The following is an 18,976-nucleotide window of genomic DNA, read 5'->3' on the forward strand; positions in this document are numbered from 1 at the left end:
TTGGGTTGGTTAGGTTTAAGTAGTTCTAAGTTCTAGGGGACTGATGACCATAGATGTTAAGTCCCATAGTGCTCAGAGCCATTTGAACCAAGTAATCCTCTGAATTACGGACCCACATCACTAACGTCGATTTGTAATAGGGTTTTGGAATTGTGTTCGAACATTGTGAATTACGTGAAAGAAAACGATTTACTGGCAAAGAGCCGACACGGATTCAGAAAATAGCGTTGTTGTGAAACACGACTAGCCCAAGATGGCTTGCTTCAAAATGGTTCAGATGGCACTGAGCACTATGGGACTTAACATCTGAGGTAATCAGCCCCCTAGAACTTAGAACTAGTTAAACCTAACTAACCTAAGGACGCCACACACATCCATGCCCGAGGCAGGATTCGAACCTGCGACCGTAGCAGCAGCGCTGTTCCGGACTGAAGCGTCTAGAACCGCTCGGCCACAGCGGCCGGCAGATGGCTTGCCATGAAGGGTAACAAAACGGTGGGTAGCATATCGTCGACGTACCACTGTCCTGTAAGGGCGTCGCGGATGACAAAGGGATCCTGCTACGAAAACAAATGGTAGCCGAGATCATCACTCCTGGTTGTCGCGCAGTATAGCTGGCGACAGCCAGATTTATAAGCCACTGCCATGCGGGGCATATGCAGACACGTCTTCCGTACTCACTGGGGCTCAATTCGAAGAGGTAATCATCACTGGAGACAAGTGTACTCCTGTCGATGAGATTCCAGCGCGTAGACGCGTCTGGAAAGGCCCCAGTCAGCTGTGCATTACGATCCTGGTAGTGGCTCGTCACATAGCCCCACAGCCGGGAGTGATGGTCTAGGGTGACATTTCATTTCATAGCAGGACTCCTCTGGTTGTCATCCACCGCACCCTTACAGTACAGTGCTACGTCGACGATATTTTACGCCCCGTTTTGTTTCCCTTCACGGAAAGCCGTCCTGGGTATAGATTTCAGCAAGATATCGCCAGTCCGCATACAGCAAGTGTTTCTAATGCCTGTCTTTCTGCTTGCCAAACCCTACCTTGGCCAGCAAGATCACCGGATCTCTCCTCAACTGAGAATATTTGGAGCATTATGGGCTGGGCCCTTCAACCAATTCGGCATTTTGAGGACAAAATGCACCAGTTGGACAGTATTTGGCACGGTGTCTATCAGGAGGACACCAACAACACTATCAATCAATAGGAAGCAGAGTAACTGCTTCATAAGGGCCAGAGGTGGACCAACGCGTTACGGACTTGCTCAGATTTTGAAGCTCTTTCTCTTGAATAAATAATCCAATTTTTGTGAAACAGTAATTGTTTGGTTATCTGTACATGTACATCACATATACAGATTTCCGCCCTGTTAGGATCATTACTTCGTAGAACGTCATTATACGGGTTTCGTGCTCCCAGATGGTCAATTATTAATAAAGATGCTGATGATTAGATAGGTGGATAGTGTAGTTCTGAAAATGCAGTGAATCGAATTGGGAGAAAGATTTACGGCACAACGTGAGTTAAAAGAAGGGATAGGATGATAGGACAATTTGTGGCATCAAGGGACAGAGTTTAGAGATACATCAAATCAGCATTCGGACTGAAGACAACAATCTCAACAGTATATACTGAGGTAACAAAAGTCATGGGATCCCAATATGCACGTATACAGCTGGCGGTAGTATCGCGTACAGAAGGTATAAAAAGACAGTACACTGGCGGAACTTTCATTTGTACGCATGTGATTCATGTGAAAAGATCCCCGATTTTATTTAGGTCTCACGAAGAGATTTGACACGCTTTGAACACGGAAAGGTAGTTGAAGATAGACGCATGGGACACCCCATTTCGGAAATCGCTAGGGGATTCAATATTCCGAAATCTACTGTGTCAAGAGTGTGGCAAGCAACGAAATTTAAGGCATTAAGTCTCACCATGGACAATACAGTGGCCGACGGCCTTCACTTATCGACCGAGAGCAGCGGCGTCTGCATAGAGACAGACAGGCAACACTGTGTGAAATAACCCCAGGAATCAATGTGGGACGCACGATGGGCGTATCCGTTCGGATATTGCGGCGAAGTTTGGCGTTAATTGGCTATGGTTGCAGACGGCTGAGGGGAGTGACCTTGCAAACAGCAGGTCATCGGCTGCACTGACCTTATCAGCTGGACCCTAGACGACTGGAAAACCGTGGCGTAGTCATATGAGTCGCGATTCAGCTGGTAAGAGCTGATGCTAGGGTTCGAGTGTGGCGCAAACTCTACGAAGCGATTGATCCAGGTGGTGAACAAGGCACTGTGCAAGGAGGGCTGTGTTTACAAGGAATGGTCTGGGACCTCTGGTCAAACTGGAAATGGCTATGTTCAGCTACTTGCAGACCATTTTCAGGCATTCATGAGCGTCATGTACCCAAACATCGATGGAATTTTTGTGGATGATACTGCATTATGTGGCTGGGCCACGATTGAAGTGTTGGCAGAAGAGCCAACACTGTGTTGCTAGAGGAGGCCGAAATGCACGCGTTTAATTACACGCTGACTGGCGCGAGTTCTGTAACAGTTAAAGGATTTGAGTCTCACAAATAAAGTACGTAGCTGTTGGAATACTTAAGGGGCTCCGGAACGCCCTATACTTGCAATGTTAAAATAACGCTTATAAATTACATCTTTCCTCACAAAGTATTTGAGGTAGGAAGTTGAACTTTTTACAGATTATTTATTGGAATATGGGCTACAACTTAACACAGGGATTTTACAAAATTTTAGTTCAGTTATTAAAGATGATTTTTTTTCAATTGTAATGAAAATTCACAACATTTTTTTGCAATTTTTTATTTATATATTCAAAAATATACAGTTTTTTGGAAAAAGGCTGTGTTAAATTATGCAGAAGGTACTGTGTAACATTTACTGAAAGTTTGAAACAAATATGTTTGGAAGATCCTTAGAAAACATGTAATTAGTATGAGAAAATAAAAGTTTTGGGAATCGAGCGACAGAGATTGGATTAACTTTTTAGTGCATTCCAGGTCCATAGGATGGATTATCTTCATCCTCTGCAAATTCCTCCTCCAGCTTCCTCTTGTTCCTCCTCCTGTTTACTCTTGCTTGTATTTCTAGACTCTTTACAGCCCTGTCTGCAGCCCGAAGGCGTTCCTTGTCTAAAGCAAGCATCGCTCGTTGTTGTGTTCGTAGATTTTGCTACCATTTTCTTCAGTTGCAGTTACTGCAACACTGTTCCAAAAGGTGGTCATGTATGAACACTTATCACATTTCAGTTGTATTTCACTAGCAAGTCCTACGTGCTTTATTATGGAGAGTTCCAGACCAACTTCACTACAATGAATACATCTTACACAGTTTGAAAAAATTCCTTTGAGAACCGACATATCAAATATTTCATTCACATCCGATTCGCCCATAAAACATTCATAGTTTTCACTCATTGAACCAAGCTTCTTCTGTGAAGTATTTTCTTTCCCACTTTGACTGCTATGGGCAGGTGTACTTGAGGGGTTAGGTTCACTCACTTGGTTATCGTCTTTATTGTTTACAGTAATAACACATACCTTTGGCTTTCCAACATTTCTCCTTTTCTTAAAAGCCTGCAGAGGATTTCTAATAACTTTACTTTTACTCATTATTATACTTCAACAAAACAGAGACTCAAGAAACAAAATTAATTACGAATATTTTCGAGATAACGACAGAGTAAATAAACATGAAACAATCGACAATCACACCAGCGATATATATTGAACCATCACAGGTTAGCCACAACACATACTTTGTCACATCACTAAAATGCACCTGATGAACACGGACGTTAATAATAACACCATTTGACAGCAGTTTAACAGCGCCACGGTGGGTCACGCCCATGTAGAACACATTTCAAAAAAAATTTAAAAATAGTTGTAGTCTTCGGAATTGAATAAATTATATATCTATTAAAAGGTAATAGTCTGCAGATCCAGAAAACGCAAAAAAGTAAAAATTGAACTTTTCATGATTTTGAGCCTTTCTGGAGCCCCTTAATACATTTTCAGTGTTCATGCAGTAAAATTTTAACATCAGGGTTGAAATGACTATTTCTTTACTATCACCTCTGTTAGCAACATATTTTGCTGATAGCGTCCACATATACCACTGAGTGTACTTGCATAATTATGCTGTGCAACCTGTAGCTCGTTCATTGCGTCACGTGGTGCCAACAGGTGCTCAGATGCGGTACGATGCGCCATAAGCCGCACACGATGGTCACGTGACCACCGCAGCCAGCAATCATGTACTGCGACTACATTCCTGCCAAGTCCATCTGCAGTATCACAGAAGGAACATCCAGCTTCTCGTAGTCGTATGACACCTTATCATTCAAAATCAGTGAGGTGTTGATAATTGCGTCTTTGCCAGCTTAAAGGCGTTCTCGACTAACATCAACTCACCACGTCCACTCTCAAAAGTAACTAAAGCTCCCGACAGTTAATGCGTTATAACCACAATATAAAATAATATCAAATGCTATGGCGCCTTGCTAGGTCGTAGCAAATGACGTAGCTGAAGGCTATGCTAACTATCGTCTCGGCAAATGAGAGCGTAGTTGTCAGTGATCCATCTCTGGGAAAGTCGGCTGTACAACTGGGGCGAGTGCTAGAACGTCTCTCTAGACCTGCCGTGTGGCGGCGCTCTGTCTGCAATCACTGACAGTGGCGACACGCGGGTCCGACGTATACTAACGGACCGCAGCCGATTTAAAGGCTACCACCTAGCAAGTGTGGTGTCTGGCGGTGACACCACAACGATCATACGCGATTTTTGTTTGTATAGGAACCTTGGCTCACTGTTTCTCCCGGGGATTTCTTGAGTCGATGCCACATCCATTTGCTACACTATACTAGGCAAAAGGAGGTGCGATACGATGTTAGGAGGTATCCTATACTTTAGTACGTGGTGTGCAGTTCGTTTGATTTGGGAAAAGAGACCAAACTGCGAGGTCATCGGTCTCAACGGATTAGGGAAGGATGGGGAAGGAAGTCGGCCGTGCCCTTTCAAAGGAACCATCCCGGCATTTGCCGGAAGCGATTTAGGTTCAAAATGGTTCAGATGGCTCTGAGCACTATGGAACTTAACATCTGAGGTCATCAATCCCCCAAGAACGACTTAAACGTAACTAACCTAAGGACTTGGTCGTGCGGTCTAACGCACGGCTTTGCGGGCGGGAAGAAGCTCCGGTCCCCGGCACGAAACCGCCCGGCGGATTTGTGTCGAGGTCCGTTGAGCCGGCCAATCTGTGGATGGTTTTTAGGCGGTTTTCCATGTGCCTCGGCAAATGCGGGCTGGTTTCCCATATTCCGCCTCAGCTACACTATGTCGGCGATTGCTGCGCAGACAAGTTCTCCACGTACGCATACACCATCATTACTCTACCACGCAAACAGAGGGGTTACACTCGTCTGATGCGAGACGTTCCCTGGGGGGTCCACCGGGGGCCGAACCGCACAGTAACTCTGGGTTCGGTGTGGGGCGGCGGAGGGGTGAAGTGGACTGCGGTAGTCGTCGTGGGGTTGCGGACCACTGCGGCTGCGGCGGGGACGGAGCCTCTCCGTCGTTTCTAGGTCCCCGGTTAACATAACATAACATAACATAAGGACACCACATCCATGCCCAAGGCAGGATTCGAACCAGCGACCGTAGCAATCACGCGGTTCTAGACTGGAGCACCTAGAACCGCTCGGCCACAAGAGCCATCTAGCGATTTAGGGAAATGTCGAAAAACGTAAATCAGGATGGCCGGACGCGGGATTGAACCGTCGTCCTCCCGAATGCGAGTCCAGTGTGCTAACCACTACGCCACCTCTCTCGCTGTGTGCAATAGTTATCTCCAAAGTATCGGTGTCCAAATGAGAAACCGTCCGCGAGTGTGGGTTACGCGACTCGTCGGAGCTACGCCGGGGTGGCGACGTCGCCCAGCAGGTGTGGACGGGGTACTTGGGACCCGCACGGCAGCTCGTCTCCTCCCGTCCCGGCGTGACTGGGCAGATCGGCTCGGCCGGCGAGATCTGTGGGCGTGGTTGGATTAGCCTGAGAAAGGCGGCCGCACAAAAGGCGCGCGCCGCTCCCAGGACGCGTACGTACACGGCTCCACACCTCGTCGGGCTCGTTACGTGTCGCCTGGCTGCTACCTGCTACCGGCTACCAGCCGCTGCGTGATTTATTACCCCGTACGACAAGCAGCGGCAACGTGTCAGCAGCTGTAGTCTCGCTAGTAGTCTCATTGTCCCCAGATTCTCTCACGTATCCCACTCCCTTATATACAGAGACCACTAATCAACGAAAATCACCTTCTGCACTTGCACTAATCTGATCAAAAGTATCCAGACACGCCTATCTACACTACTGGCCATTAAAATAGCTACACCAAGAAGAAATGCAGATGATAAACGGGTATTCATTGCAGAAATATATTATACTAGAACTGACATGTCATTACATTTTCACTAAATTTGGGTGCATAGATCCTGGGAAATCAGTACCCAGAACAACCACCTCTGGCCGTAATAACGGCCTTGATACGCCTAGGCATTGAGTCAGAGCTTGGATGGCGTGTACAGGTACAGCTGCCCATGCAGCTTCAACACGATACCACAGTTCATCAGGAGTAGAGACTGGGGTATTGTGACGAGCCTGTTGCTCAGCCACCATTCACCAGACGTTTTCATTTGGTGAGAGATCTGGAGAATGTGCTGGCCAGGACAGCAGTCGAACATTTTCTGTATCCAGAAAGGCTCGTACAGGACCTGCAACATGCGGTCGTGCATTATCCTGCTGAAATGTAAGGTTTCGCAGGAATGGAATGAAGGGTAGAGCCACGGGTCGTACACGTCTGAAATGTAACGTCCACTGTTCAAAGCGTTGTCAGTGCGAACAAGAGGTGACCGAGACGTGTAACCAATAGCACCCTATACCATCACGCCGGGTGATACGCCAGCATGGCGATGACGCATACACGCTTGCAATGTGCGTTCACCGCGATGACGCCAAACACGGATGCGACCATCACGATGCTGTAAACAGCAGCTGGATTCATCCGAAAAAATGACGTTTTGCCACTCGTGCAGCCAGGTTCGTCGTTGAGTACACCATCGCAGGCGCTCCTGTCTGTGATTCAGCGTGAAGGATAACCGCAGCCACGGTCTCCGAGCTGATACTTCATGCTGCACAAAACGTCGTCGATTTGTTTTTGCAGATGGTTGTTGTCTTGCGGATGTCCCTATCTGTTGACTCAGGGATCGAGACGTGGCTGCACGATCCGTTACAGCCATGCGGATAAGATGCCTGTCATCTCGACTGCTAGTGATACGAGGCCGTTGGGATGCAGCATGGCGTTCCGTATTACCCTTCTGAACCCATCGATTCCATATTCTGCTAACACTCATTGGATCTCGACCAACGCGAGCTGCAATGTCGCGATCCAATAAACCGCAATCGGGATAGGCTGCAATCCGACCTTTATCAAAGGCGGAAACGTGAAGGTTCGCATTTCTCCTCCTTACACGAGGCATCACAACAACGTTTCACCAGGCAACGCCTGTTACCTGCTGTTTGTGTATGAGAAATCGGTTGGAAACTTTCCTCATGTCAGCACGTTGTAGGTGTCGCCACCGGCGCCAACCTTGTGTGAATGCTCTGAAAAACTAAATCATTTGCATATCACAGCATCTTCTTCCTGTCGGTTAAATGTCGCGTCTGTAGCACGTCGTCTTTGTGGTGTATCAATTTTAATGGCCAGTAGTGCATATCAATTACCAAATCTTCATGAGACTGTAACACGGTTGCGCGTCTCTAAAATTAAGCATAATTTAGTGAATAGAGGTATGGAGTTACAACGTAAAGTGTAGTTGCCTGTTTTATTCATCCAAAAGATAATATGGATTCTCTTTTACACAATTTGTTTACAAGTGTGTGTATACAATACAGGAAATGTAACATTGTTATTGCAGTAAATAAATGATATTTTAGCTGTATTTACAAGAGAGCTCGAACCACTTAACAGCAGATTATTTTAACTCTCTTGCTTCGAGTCTTGTATTTCACATCTAAAAGCTCTGCTGCTGAACAGAAATAGTGATCTAGCAAGAACGATCTTACGGCCTTACTAAAAAGCGATACTTATGAAATAATTGCTATCGTATTTGGAAGACGATTGTAAATTTGTATCGCGCTATTTGTAAGGGAATTTTAAAAAAGGGATGTTTTTGCTGACTTGGTGGTGGTGGTGGTGGTTAGTGTTTAACGTCCCGTCGACAACGAGGTCATTAGAGACGGAGCGCAAGCTCGGGTTAGGGAAGGATTGGGAAAGAAATCGGCCGTGCCCTTTCTAAGGAACCATCCCGGCATTTGCCTGAAACGATTTAGGGAAATCACGGAAAACCTAAATCAGGATGGCCGGAGACGGGATTGAACAGTCGTCCTCCCGTGCTGACTTGAGATGGAACTTTCTGTCTTGTGTGACGTTCACGGATGCCGAAGATTTTATTTACGTATACGACAGAACAAGATGACTAGGGAACAACGCAGCAGTTTTACGCGCTTACATTTTGTCAGTCGAACAGTAGCGTTTGCGCGCCTTAGCCGACAACTGCCGCTGGAGAGCACTGCAATAGCAAATGGTGACGAGGAGCACGTTACGTGTGATGAAGCGTGCGTCAGCCACGGTGTAGACCACGCCTTGACGCGTGTACCTACGAGAAACACGTCCCGTGTGACCACGGCTTTACGGAAGTAGCAGCGTCCCGAAGTGCAGATACACACCTGCAGGCGGCGTCTTGTGAGAATCTGAGTGAGCCGGCGCATCCACATCCACACCAGAGACGAGCAAACTCGTTCTTTTTTGGGAACCGTTCATTTTTACTCGTTCACCGTCCATTTGTGCTTGGTATATGGTTCTTATGAAAAACTGAAAACTAGTAGTGTAGGTGACTGAAGGATGGAGGGCGCTAAGAGGGGGCACTTGCCTCCCACCTGGAGTATAGAGTTTTTATTCATCACAGAATTCTTACACACTTTTAGAAGTAATTTCTGTGATTGTGCAGAACCTCTCGTTTAGTCAATCGTAGCCTTGTATGGCTGATGGCAGGGAAATAATATAGGGTGGCGTACGGAAAACCGGACCGAGTACAGACTGCTCGCCAATTACGGACGATGTGTTACCCGTTACGAGCAGATACAACAAACAGACATACATGTAATAATTAGGCAGTGAAGAAATAACAAGCTAATGCAAGCAACAATGGCGGAACAATCGATGACGATGTGTAGAGAGCTGGAGAAGAGAACATGAAAATCTCACGCGACGCGCAAGGGCTATGGCTCATGTAGTCTTGTAAACCTGTTGGTGGTTCTTTCCCAACTTTATAGACCACAAATGTCTTGTATAAAAGTCTTCGTTTCGACTTCCACTACATAGCTATGCAACGTTGTAAACAATAATCGTTTACACCCTATATATACTTCACGTTGTCTCTGAGTTCGTAGGTGAAGTAGAACCTTTATGGAAGCATAAAATAAAATGTGATATTCTCATACTTGCGTCACACGCTTAGTAAAAATTAGGTTTTTATGTTGCATTATTAAAGTTAATGCAGCATAATAATAATAATAATAAAGTTCACAGTAATAAAGTGTTTGGTTTGAAAGCTGCTTCTGTACAAACGTTTTTGAGATAATAAGTAAATACGATTTTATGGCAATCTATGTCTTTTCAAACGGAGAGGCACCGCTTTTCCTACTGAGTCAAAATGACCCACAACCCACTTTTTTTTTTTTTCAAAGAAACCAAACTAGCAGGTAATGCAAATTGGAAACAACCAAACTTAAAAATAATTAGAGCGTTCCTAAATGTAATGTTTTATGTATGAAAGATACACGAAAATCGTTTTATATGAATTTTCTTACACTAAAAATTAAGCAAATTATTGAAAGTTAGCTGCTAAATCAAGTCGATGAAACCAAAAAATATATGAATAACAAAAAATACTTGCCTTCTTATGTCTTCTGCTGTTCATCGATATAATGAAGTGAGCTGATATCCCTTTTGTTACCTGAAAAGACGTACCTATTACATACAACGTAATTTTTACGCAATTTACGTAACTATAAAATAGGTTTTGATTACCGGTCGTGGACGCTGAATAGCCAGAACAAGTGGAAGAACAGTTTGGAACACATGTAAAATGGGCGAGCGCAGTGCACGAAACGAACAACTGGATACTGAACTAACTAGGAGCAATCGGCAGTGCAATTGATACAGGTGGTCATGCGGAGAACGACGAGTGCGGCCGAGGGACACCGAGACTGGGACGAGCACGCGACCGAGGCTGGAACGAGAACTGCCGAAGTGACCGCCGCGACCGAGGTGAACTAGTGAACTATGAACCGGTCGTTTCTCGTTCCCGGGAACTGTAAGTAGACCGCCGCGACCGAAGTGAACTACGAACCGATCGTTCCTCGTTCCTGGGAACTATAAGTAGAGCGCCGCGATCAAAGTCAACTGTGAACCGATCGTTCCTCGTTCCCGGGAACTATAAGTAGAGCGCCGCGACCGAAGTGAATTACGAACCGATCGTTCCTCGTTCCTGGAAACTAAAGTAGAGCGCCGCGATCGAAGTGAACTATGAACCAATCGTTCCTTGGAATTCGTTCCTCGGTCCTTTCGATCATCTTGGTGAACTGTTCCTTTGCACCCGTTCGTTCGCGAACTACCCATCTCTAATCCACACCTGTATCCAGATGATAATGGATGGAGTCCTCGGGTCGGCACGGTGCCAGCTAGATGCCCGGACTCAAAGGCGTGGCGTTGAGCCACGTGGGTTGCTTTGTCTATAAATAACACAGATGCGTCCTCCAGCTGCGTCATGCGTCAGAGGTTTCGATATCCTCTGCCTGCGGAAGACTCTTCGAAGCCATTCCATCAACCGTACATCAACTACGAAAGCCACAGTACTGTGTGTAGCAGATGGTACATCACTGTAATTTGGGAAGTTGGGATGAGCGGTACACTTAGGATGGAAGGTCAACGCCCCTGTAATGTCACTCCTTAAACAACAACTACCAAATTCATTGTTGATTCAAACTGGAAAGAGACAATCAACTTGGCCATCTTTTATAAAATGTTACAGATATCTTGTTTCTCATTCAAGATGTAAGTAGGCTGTTTAGGTTTTCATGTTGGTAACACCACGTAGCGCTCTGTATGAAAATCGCTGACTGTGCTGTGTGCAGCCTGTGGCTGGTTGGCATTGTTGGAATATTCGCTAGTGTAGTGTTGGGCAGTTGAATGTGAACAGCGCGTAGCGTTGCGCAGTTGGAGGTGAGCCGCCAGCAGCGGTGGATGTGAGGACAGAGATGGCAGGACTTTTAGAGCGGACGATCTGGACGTGTGTGCGCCAGAAAAAGTAAATTTGTAATACTGGATATCATGAACTGATATATATATATATATATATATATATATATATATATATATATATATATATATATATATATATGTACTTTTGTACACTATTAAGATAAATACATTGTTTGTTCTTTATCAAAATCTTTCATTGACGCTCCCTGTATTGCAGTAGTTTGAGTAACGAAGATTTTTGTGAGGTAAGTGATTTGTGAAAGGTATAGGTTAATGTTAGTCAGGGCCATTCTTTTGTAGGGATTATTGGAAGTCAGATTGCGTTGCGCTAAGGATATTGTTTGTCAGTTTATTGTTGATCAGAAGTAAAGAGAGAAATGTCTGAGTACGTTCAGTTTTGCTCAGCTGTTTGAAAATCAAATACCGTAAGGGGTTTATTAGCACAGTAATTCATACATTTTTCTAAGGGGGCATTTCAAAGACAGCAGATAGCAATAACCAACAGAGTTAAAGAGATGACTCACAGAGATTTCAAATAAATTACAGTCTGATGCTGGTTTAAAGAAATGGCACAATTTTTTTAATAAAATTTACAATATGAAGGTGATTTACGAAAAGCATCGGTTCGTTTTGAACCCACAAAGTCAGTCAGCACAACACGTGACTATAATTACAATTCATTCTCATCAAATTTAAAACTTAAAAAAAATACATGAAATAGGTTACATTTTTATCAAACGGGCAGTGACCCCAGGCTGCCCTGGGCAAAGGTGACTTAACTTAAATGCCTGAAGCAGCAGACCAGCCGTCCAAACAACACCTACACGCCAAGAGTCACTTCCCATCAGACGGCACGTCACAGCTTCTGTGCCGCCGCTGCCCGAGCCCGCGTGTTTTTCTCCATCGTACCCTCAAGCACGTCCTAGCGCCTCGTAGCGAGTCCGGCAACCAGCTGTGCTACCGTGAATACCCGCCTGCAGATCACGACGGGGGCAAAGATCGTAATACAGCTGGGTAACCGATAGTCCTGCCAAAGAGCTGGTGTGGCAGAAAAGGCGCACCACGGTTCAACCACCGTCTGTCCTTCCCTCCACCTTCCACAAATTCTTACTCCATTCGTGGACAACATGAGGAATAAGGACCGCTGGAATCCTATTTTATTGGTCAGAACTTCCCGAACTGTAGCATCACAGTATTTGCGCAAAATTTGTCTTGTAAGAAGCGGTATGTTTGCGGGCTATGTAAAGCGTCGGAATAAGGATGTTGTCGATGCTTGTATTTTTTCTAATAACAGGTATGGATGGACCCGGAAATACTCTAAGAAACGTCTGTAGACGTCCCACGCAGCTGTAGGATCCAAGCCTGAGTGTCGCTCGCCATATGGCCCAACAGCGAGGAGCTATAGTGACAGCAACGCTCAGTAGGTATGCAGGGACTTCCAGCCAACTGTTGAGTCCATGCCACGTGGATCTGCTGCACTACTCGGAGAGTCCACCTCTTTGCTTCCTACCCTGCAGTAGAGTGTGGAGAATGAACGACGGTACAGATATTGCAAATCAGTAATACCACATGTTGTTGTTCTTGTTGTTGTTGTGGTCTTCAATCCTGAGACTGGTTTGATGCAGCTCTCCATGCTACTCTATCCTGTGCAAGCTGCTTCATCTCCCAGTACCTACTGTAGCCTACATCCTTCTGAATCTGCTTAGTGTATTCACCTCTTGGTCTCCCTCTACGATTTTTACCATCCACGCTGCCCTCCAGTACTAAACTGGTGATCCCTTGATGCCTCAGAAGATGTCCTACCAACCGGTCCCTTCTTCTCGTCAAGTTGTGCCACAAACTCCTCTTCTGCTCAATTCTATTCAATACCTCCTCATTAGTTATGTGATCTACCCATCTAATCTTCAGCATTCTTCTGTAGCACCACATTTCGAAAGCATCTATTCTCTTCTTGTGTAAACTATCTATCGTCCATGTTTCACTTCTATACATGACTACACTCCACACAAATACTTTCAGAAACGACTTCCTGACACTTAAATCTATACTCGATGTTAACTAATTTCTCTTCTTCAGAACCGCTTTCCTTGCCATTGCCAGTCTACATTTTATATCCTCTCTACTTCGACCATCATCAGTTATTTTGCTCCACAAATAGCAAAACTCCTTTATTACTTTGTCTCATTCCCTATTCTAATTCCCTCAGCATCACCCAAGTTAACTCGACTACATTTATCCTCGTTTTGCTTTTGTTGATGTTCATCTCCTTTCAAGACACTGTCCATTCCGTTCAACTGCTCTTCCAGGACCTTTGCTGTCTCTGACAGAATTACAATGTCATCGGCGAACCTCAAAGATTTTATTTCTTCTCCATGGCTATTAATACCTACTCCGAACTTTTCTTTTGTTTCCTTTACTGCTTGCTCAATATACAGATTGAATAGCATCGGGGAGAGGCTACAACCCTGTCTCACTCCCTTCCCAACCCCTGCCTCCCTTTCATGTCCCTCGACTCTTATAACTGCTATCTGCTTTCTGTACAAATTGTAAATAGCCTTTCGCTCCCTGTATTTTACCCCTGCCACCTTCACAATACCACATAAGCACTGAAAATAGTTCGTGTACTGTGTAACATGCTGGTCAGTCTCCACAATCAGCGTGCCGATATCTCTCTGACTCGACTCGCCGGCCGAGGCTACTCGCGGGAAGATCTTACGGCACTCCGTTTCCCCCCTGTAAGTAACGGCCATATCGACATTCATGGCAGGTCCGTAGTCGCCTGCCCTGACAAATGCCGGCGATCGCGCGCGGTGACCGATGGGAGTTGTGAGAGGGAGGGAGGGAGGGACAGAGGAGCCAGCACAGCACAGGGAGGGTGGGGGAGGGTCTGGCCGGCCCTGATGGATCGCCGCCCACGTGGCTCCATCTCCACATGTCCCAGCGACTATCGTTGCAATTTGTCCTGTGAGTCGCCCCCACGACACAGGATCACGCGATACGTCGCCACGACCGCTCTTAAACTGCGACATCCGACTTCCTAACGTAGCGTTCTCCGACACAGCACTTTCTGTTACGTCCAGGGGCACTGGACACGGTTCGCAGCCGAGGAATGCGTTTTCGGGTCACCTTGAACAACGTCATTTCTAAAAAACCGGACAAGAGTGTGAGGACGTACGCTCTGAATATTCCGTACAAACTTACTCTTTAGGTATAAAAGGCCATGTCCCCACTGATTGACCCACTCACTAACTAATTATTACCGAGCGAGGTGGCGCAGTTGTTAGACACTGGACTCGCATTCGGGAGGACGACGGTTCAATCCCGCGTTCGGCCATCCTGATTTAGGTTTTCCGTGATTTCCCTAAATCGCTCCAGGCAAATGCCGGGATGGTTCCTTTGAAAGGGCACGGCCGACTTCCTTCCCTAATCCGATGAGACCGATGACCTCGCTGTCTGGTCTCCTTCCCCAAAACCAACCAACCAACTAATTATTGCCCAGCAGTGATCGCTAAGGATATAAACTTGAAATTGGCGGAAGGTATTGATCTTGAATGAGTGTCCGCTGATATGAAACTTCCTGATAGATTAAAACTGTGTGCCGGGCAGAGACTCGAACTCGGGACCTTTGCCTTTCGCGGGCAAGTGCTCTACCAACTGAGCTACCCAAGCACGACTCACGCCCTGTCCTCACAGCTTTACTTCTGCCGGTATCTCGTCTCCTATGCTGCAGAGTGGAAATGCCATTCAGGAAACATCCCCCAGGCTGTGGCTATGCCATGTCTCCGCAATACCCTTTCTTTCAGGAGTGTAGTTTTGCAAGGTTCGCAGGAGAGCTTCTGCAAAGTTTGGAGGGTAGGAGACGAGGTACTGGCAGAAGTAAAGCTGTGAGGACGGGGCGTGAGTCGTGCTTGGGTAGCTGAGTTGGTAGAGCACTTGCCTGCGAAAGGCAAAGGTCCCGAGTTCGAGTCTCGGTCCGGCACACAGTTTTAATCTGACAGGAAATTTCATATCAGCGCACACTCCGCTGTAGAGTGAAAATCTCATTCTGGAAACATCCCCCAGGCTGTGGCTAAGCCATGTCTCCGCAGTATCCTTTCTTTCAGGAGTGCTAGTTTTGCAAGGTTCGCAGGAGAGCTTCTGTAAAGTTTGGAAGGTAGGAGACGAGATATGGCAGAAGTCAGGCTGTGAGGACCGGGCGTGAGTCGTGCTTGGGTAGCTCAGTTGGTAGAGCACTTGCCCGCAAAAGGCAAAGGTCCCGAGTTCGAGTCTCGGTCCGGCACACAGTTTTAATCTGCCACGAAGTTTCGATGTTGATATTATCCGTAGCCGTCGTTTAACAAGGGTAGTTGGAACGCCCTACCCCGACAGTGTTAAATTTAGTAACTTGGCTTCCCTGATTTCAGGAACCACTGTAGCCATGGCATGAAACTTCTGCAAGACATTAAACTGTGTGTTCTGAGTCTACTGAACTACAATAATTGCATTTCAGCCACTGCTTTCGGAAATACAATTTCTTAATTACACAGTTAAAAAAATGGTTCAGATGGCTCTGAGCACTATGCGACTTAACATCTGAGGTCATCAGTCCCCTAGAACTTAGCACTACTTAAACCTAACTCACCTAAGGACATCACACACATCCATGCCCGAGGCAGGATTCGAACCTGCGACCGTAGCAGCAGCGAGGTTCCGGACTGAAGCGCCTAGAATCGCTCGGCCACACGAACCCGCTTACACTGCTAAAATTATGTATATTTTTTTGTAAGTTATCCTAAGGAATTTTAATTATACATAACATTACGTTCTTCTTTTAGTTCAGTAGACTCAGGATACGTATGTTGCTATTCCCTTAAAATTTGAATACTCTAGTCGAAGTGGTTTCTGAGATTCGGGGAAAATTGCGACAGAAGATGTAAATTTTCAGGAACGGCTTGTAAAGTTTCAAAAGACTGTAACTCGCTTAATATACGCTTAATTTTTTCTTTTTAGTCACTGAGAAACACCCTTCACCATACTGTATATCATCCTCTCGATCTTATTCCAAGTTTTTCTTCTTTCTGGACTCCTCAGTGGTCAACTGTGCTGCATACTCTGCTTTATCAATGCGAACCTTGTCCATCCGTTCAAGTTCTGTGATGCAGTTTGCTCCAGGATTAATTCCCATATGCTGCAGCACTTTCACCTAACCAATGTTGCCATCATTAAAAGTTATAATAGCATCACTGGCCTCCCACTTTAGTGTCTTCTATCCAAGAAAAACATTTTTTGGTAAGCGAGTCCATATCAGCTTGCTGAACGACTCATTGGCATTTTGAGCCTGACCATGCAGATACTTCTTCAGTAATTCCGGATTTGCCAGGTCTCTGTTTGTTATATCCTAGCCAGTAATGCCACCCGAGCCCGCTGCCAAAAGGTTGGCAGCATCAAAGTCCGGACGCCGTCCGCATAAGCAGCGCCAGCGAGACAGCAAATCGCCGCAAGTCTGCGCGCGCCACCGCTGGCTTCTGGCTTCTTAAGCGCTGGAGTCGCGAGCGCTAGACACAGTTCTGTATTCGCCGCTCAGTTGTATACTCGCCACCGAATTGTGTACTTGCTAGTCAGATGTGTGTTCATCGCAGCAGAGTTGTTGTTTGTCGTCAGCCGACGCTGACCTAGCCGCTCCGACTCGAACTAGACAGATCTCTGTAGACACGGAGTTCACTACTGTGTTTCTGTATCTTTGTTAATAAAGATAAGTACCGACTTTTATTTAATCAGAGTGTTTGGGTTTTCATCTTTCTGTTCACTGTTCCAGCGGACCGGTCGGCCCGCTATTAAAGGTGTGGCGGTGACTTCGTAAGCCGTTTCTACAGCGAATTGTTTGTCGCTACGAACGCCGCCACAAAACTGTTATTATGTTTTGTGATATCCATGACTGTTGCTGGGATTGAATTTTTATGGCTGTATGAAGTGTTTGAGTACAGGGCCATTGCGGCGCCATGATTCCGGTCCAGGAGGGCAAAGGTGGTGTACTGGTTTTTCATCAGCTGACAGTTTGCGGAATAAGGTAGCCCACACTGCCTGCTTCGTTTTCAACAAATCTTCAGTATTATTTCTAATCTAAAATCAATCATTTTGTCTGTCAGCCTGCCTCTTATGGTTTTACCATCAGAAAGTATCTTGTCTCTCAAACTTTGTTTCAACTTCCTCAACCTGGTGCCCATCCTTTTCTGGACATGACCAACACATTCCAGTTTTGTAATAATCTTCTCACCATGCGGCTGAGCAGCTACTACACTGTTATATGGTTTTGAGTCTCCATCACCTAAGAACTTAGTGAAACACACTCCCCTTTTGCCCACAGATCGACTAAAAATTTTAATAGCTGCAGAGGCCTCCATACCACCACTTGTTCGTTCATAATTTCTGTTACAGATATGCCCTTCTTCATTCCCTGATTTACACTTATAGCAATGTTTGGTTAAAATCTGGGAATCTATTACCTTTCCAATACCCACACTGGACACCGTAGCAACACAATTCTTAAAACTGTAGCCACACTTCTGCCAAGTGCCGTCAAAAGCTACTTGTATGTCAGTCATACCACCATTTATTTCAACAGCTTCGTTTGCAGCATCCTTCATTGACTCACATGCAACAGATTCCACAGCAGCTCCAATAAATGTTGCATACTTGTTGATTTTACGAGGTGGGCGTGGAATATTCATCACAGCACACATCGTTTCTGTTGCAGTGCGTCCTATGCCAATAGCTCTCAATCCATAAAACCACCTGAGAAGAAAGGGAACAAACGGACAGGCAGACAGGCGGACAACAAAGTAATCATAAGGGGCTCCGTTTTTACGATTACGATACACAACCCCAAAAAGAAATCTAATAGCACCAAACACAGGTCCTAATTGCTGAATGAGCGTCTTGAGCACAGTACTGTATGGAAGTTGTAACCTCCCTTCCCCATTTCACGGTTTAAGTCTCTGTGGCCATCGGACGTTTGTATGGGATGCTTAACAGAGAGTGCTAGCTCGAAGTTGCGTCTGGTGTGTCCCGTATGTGACTCGAAGTGTGTAAGTCTAATGATTGTTGTAAAACAAATCTTTCATCATACAAGACGAGTGAGTGTAATGCTGCTTCAAATGGTTCTGAGTACTATGGGACTTAACATCTGAGGTCATCAGTCCCCTAGAACGTAGAACTACATAAACCTAACTAACGTAAGGACAAGACACATCCATGCCCGAGGCAGGATTCGAAGCTGCGACCGTAGCGGTCGCGCGGTTCCAGACTGAAGCGCCTAGAACCACAATGCTGCTTCTTTTGTCTAAAATCTTAATATAACTGACAGTTGAGTTTTGGTGACAGCACACAACGAAACAACGCTACGGTGAGAAACACAAATTGGGCGCGGAACATGTTGTATTTGTTATGTGTAGGTCGCCTGAGTGGCCCACAAACCAAACATCATCATCATTTACACTACTGGCCATTAAAATTGCTACACCACGAAGATGACGTGCTACAGACGCGAAATGTAACCGACAGGAACAAGATGCTGTGATATGCAAAT

The 18,976-nt window shown here is 45.7% G+C and overlaps 1 protein-coding gene and 1 non-coding gene across 2 annotated transcripts in view; both read left to right on the plus strand.

The window, feature by feature from the left end:
* Positions 1-18,976, plus strand: part of LOC124718709 (homeotic protein proboscipedia-like) — a 626,981-nt gene that overhangs the window by 278,183 nt on the left and 329,822 nt on the right. The window lies entirely within an intron of this gene.
* Positions 15,618-15,692, plus strand: Trnal-caa. Its single transcript has one exon. It is a non-coding gene; the product is annotated as a tRNA-Leu (tRNA).

This window comes from Schistocerca piceifrons, chromosome 10 (assembly GCF_021461385.2).
Source record: "Schistocerca piceifrons isolate TAMUIC-IGC-003096 chromosome 10, iqSchPice1.1, whole genome shotgun sequence".
In the NCBI taxonomy this organism is placed as follows: Eukaryota; Metazoa; Arthropoda; class Insecta; order Orthoptera; family Acrididae; genus Schistocerca; species Schistocerca piceifrons.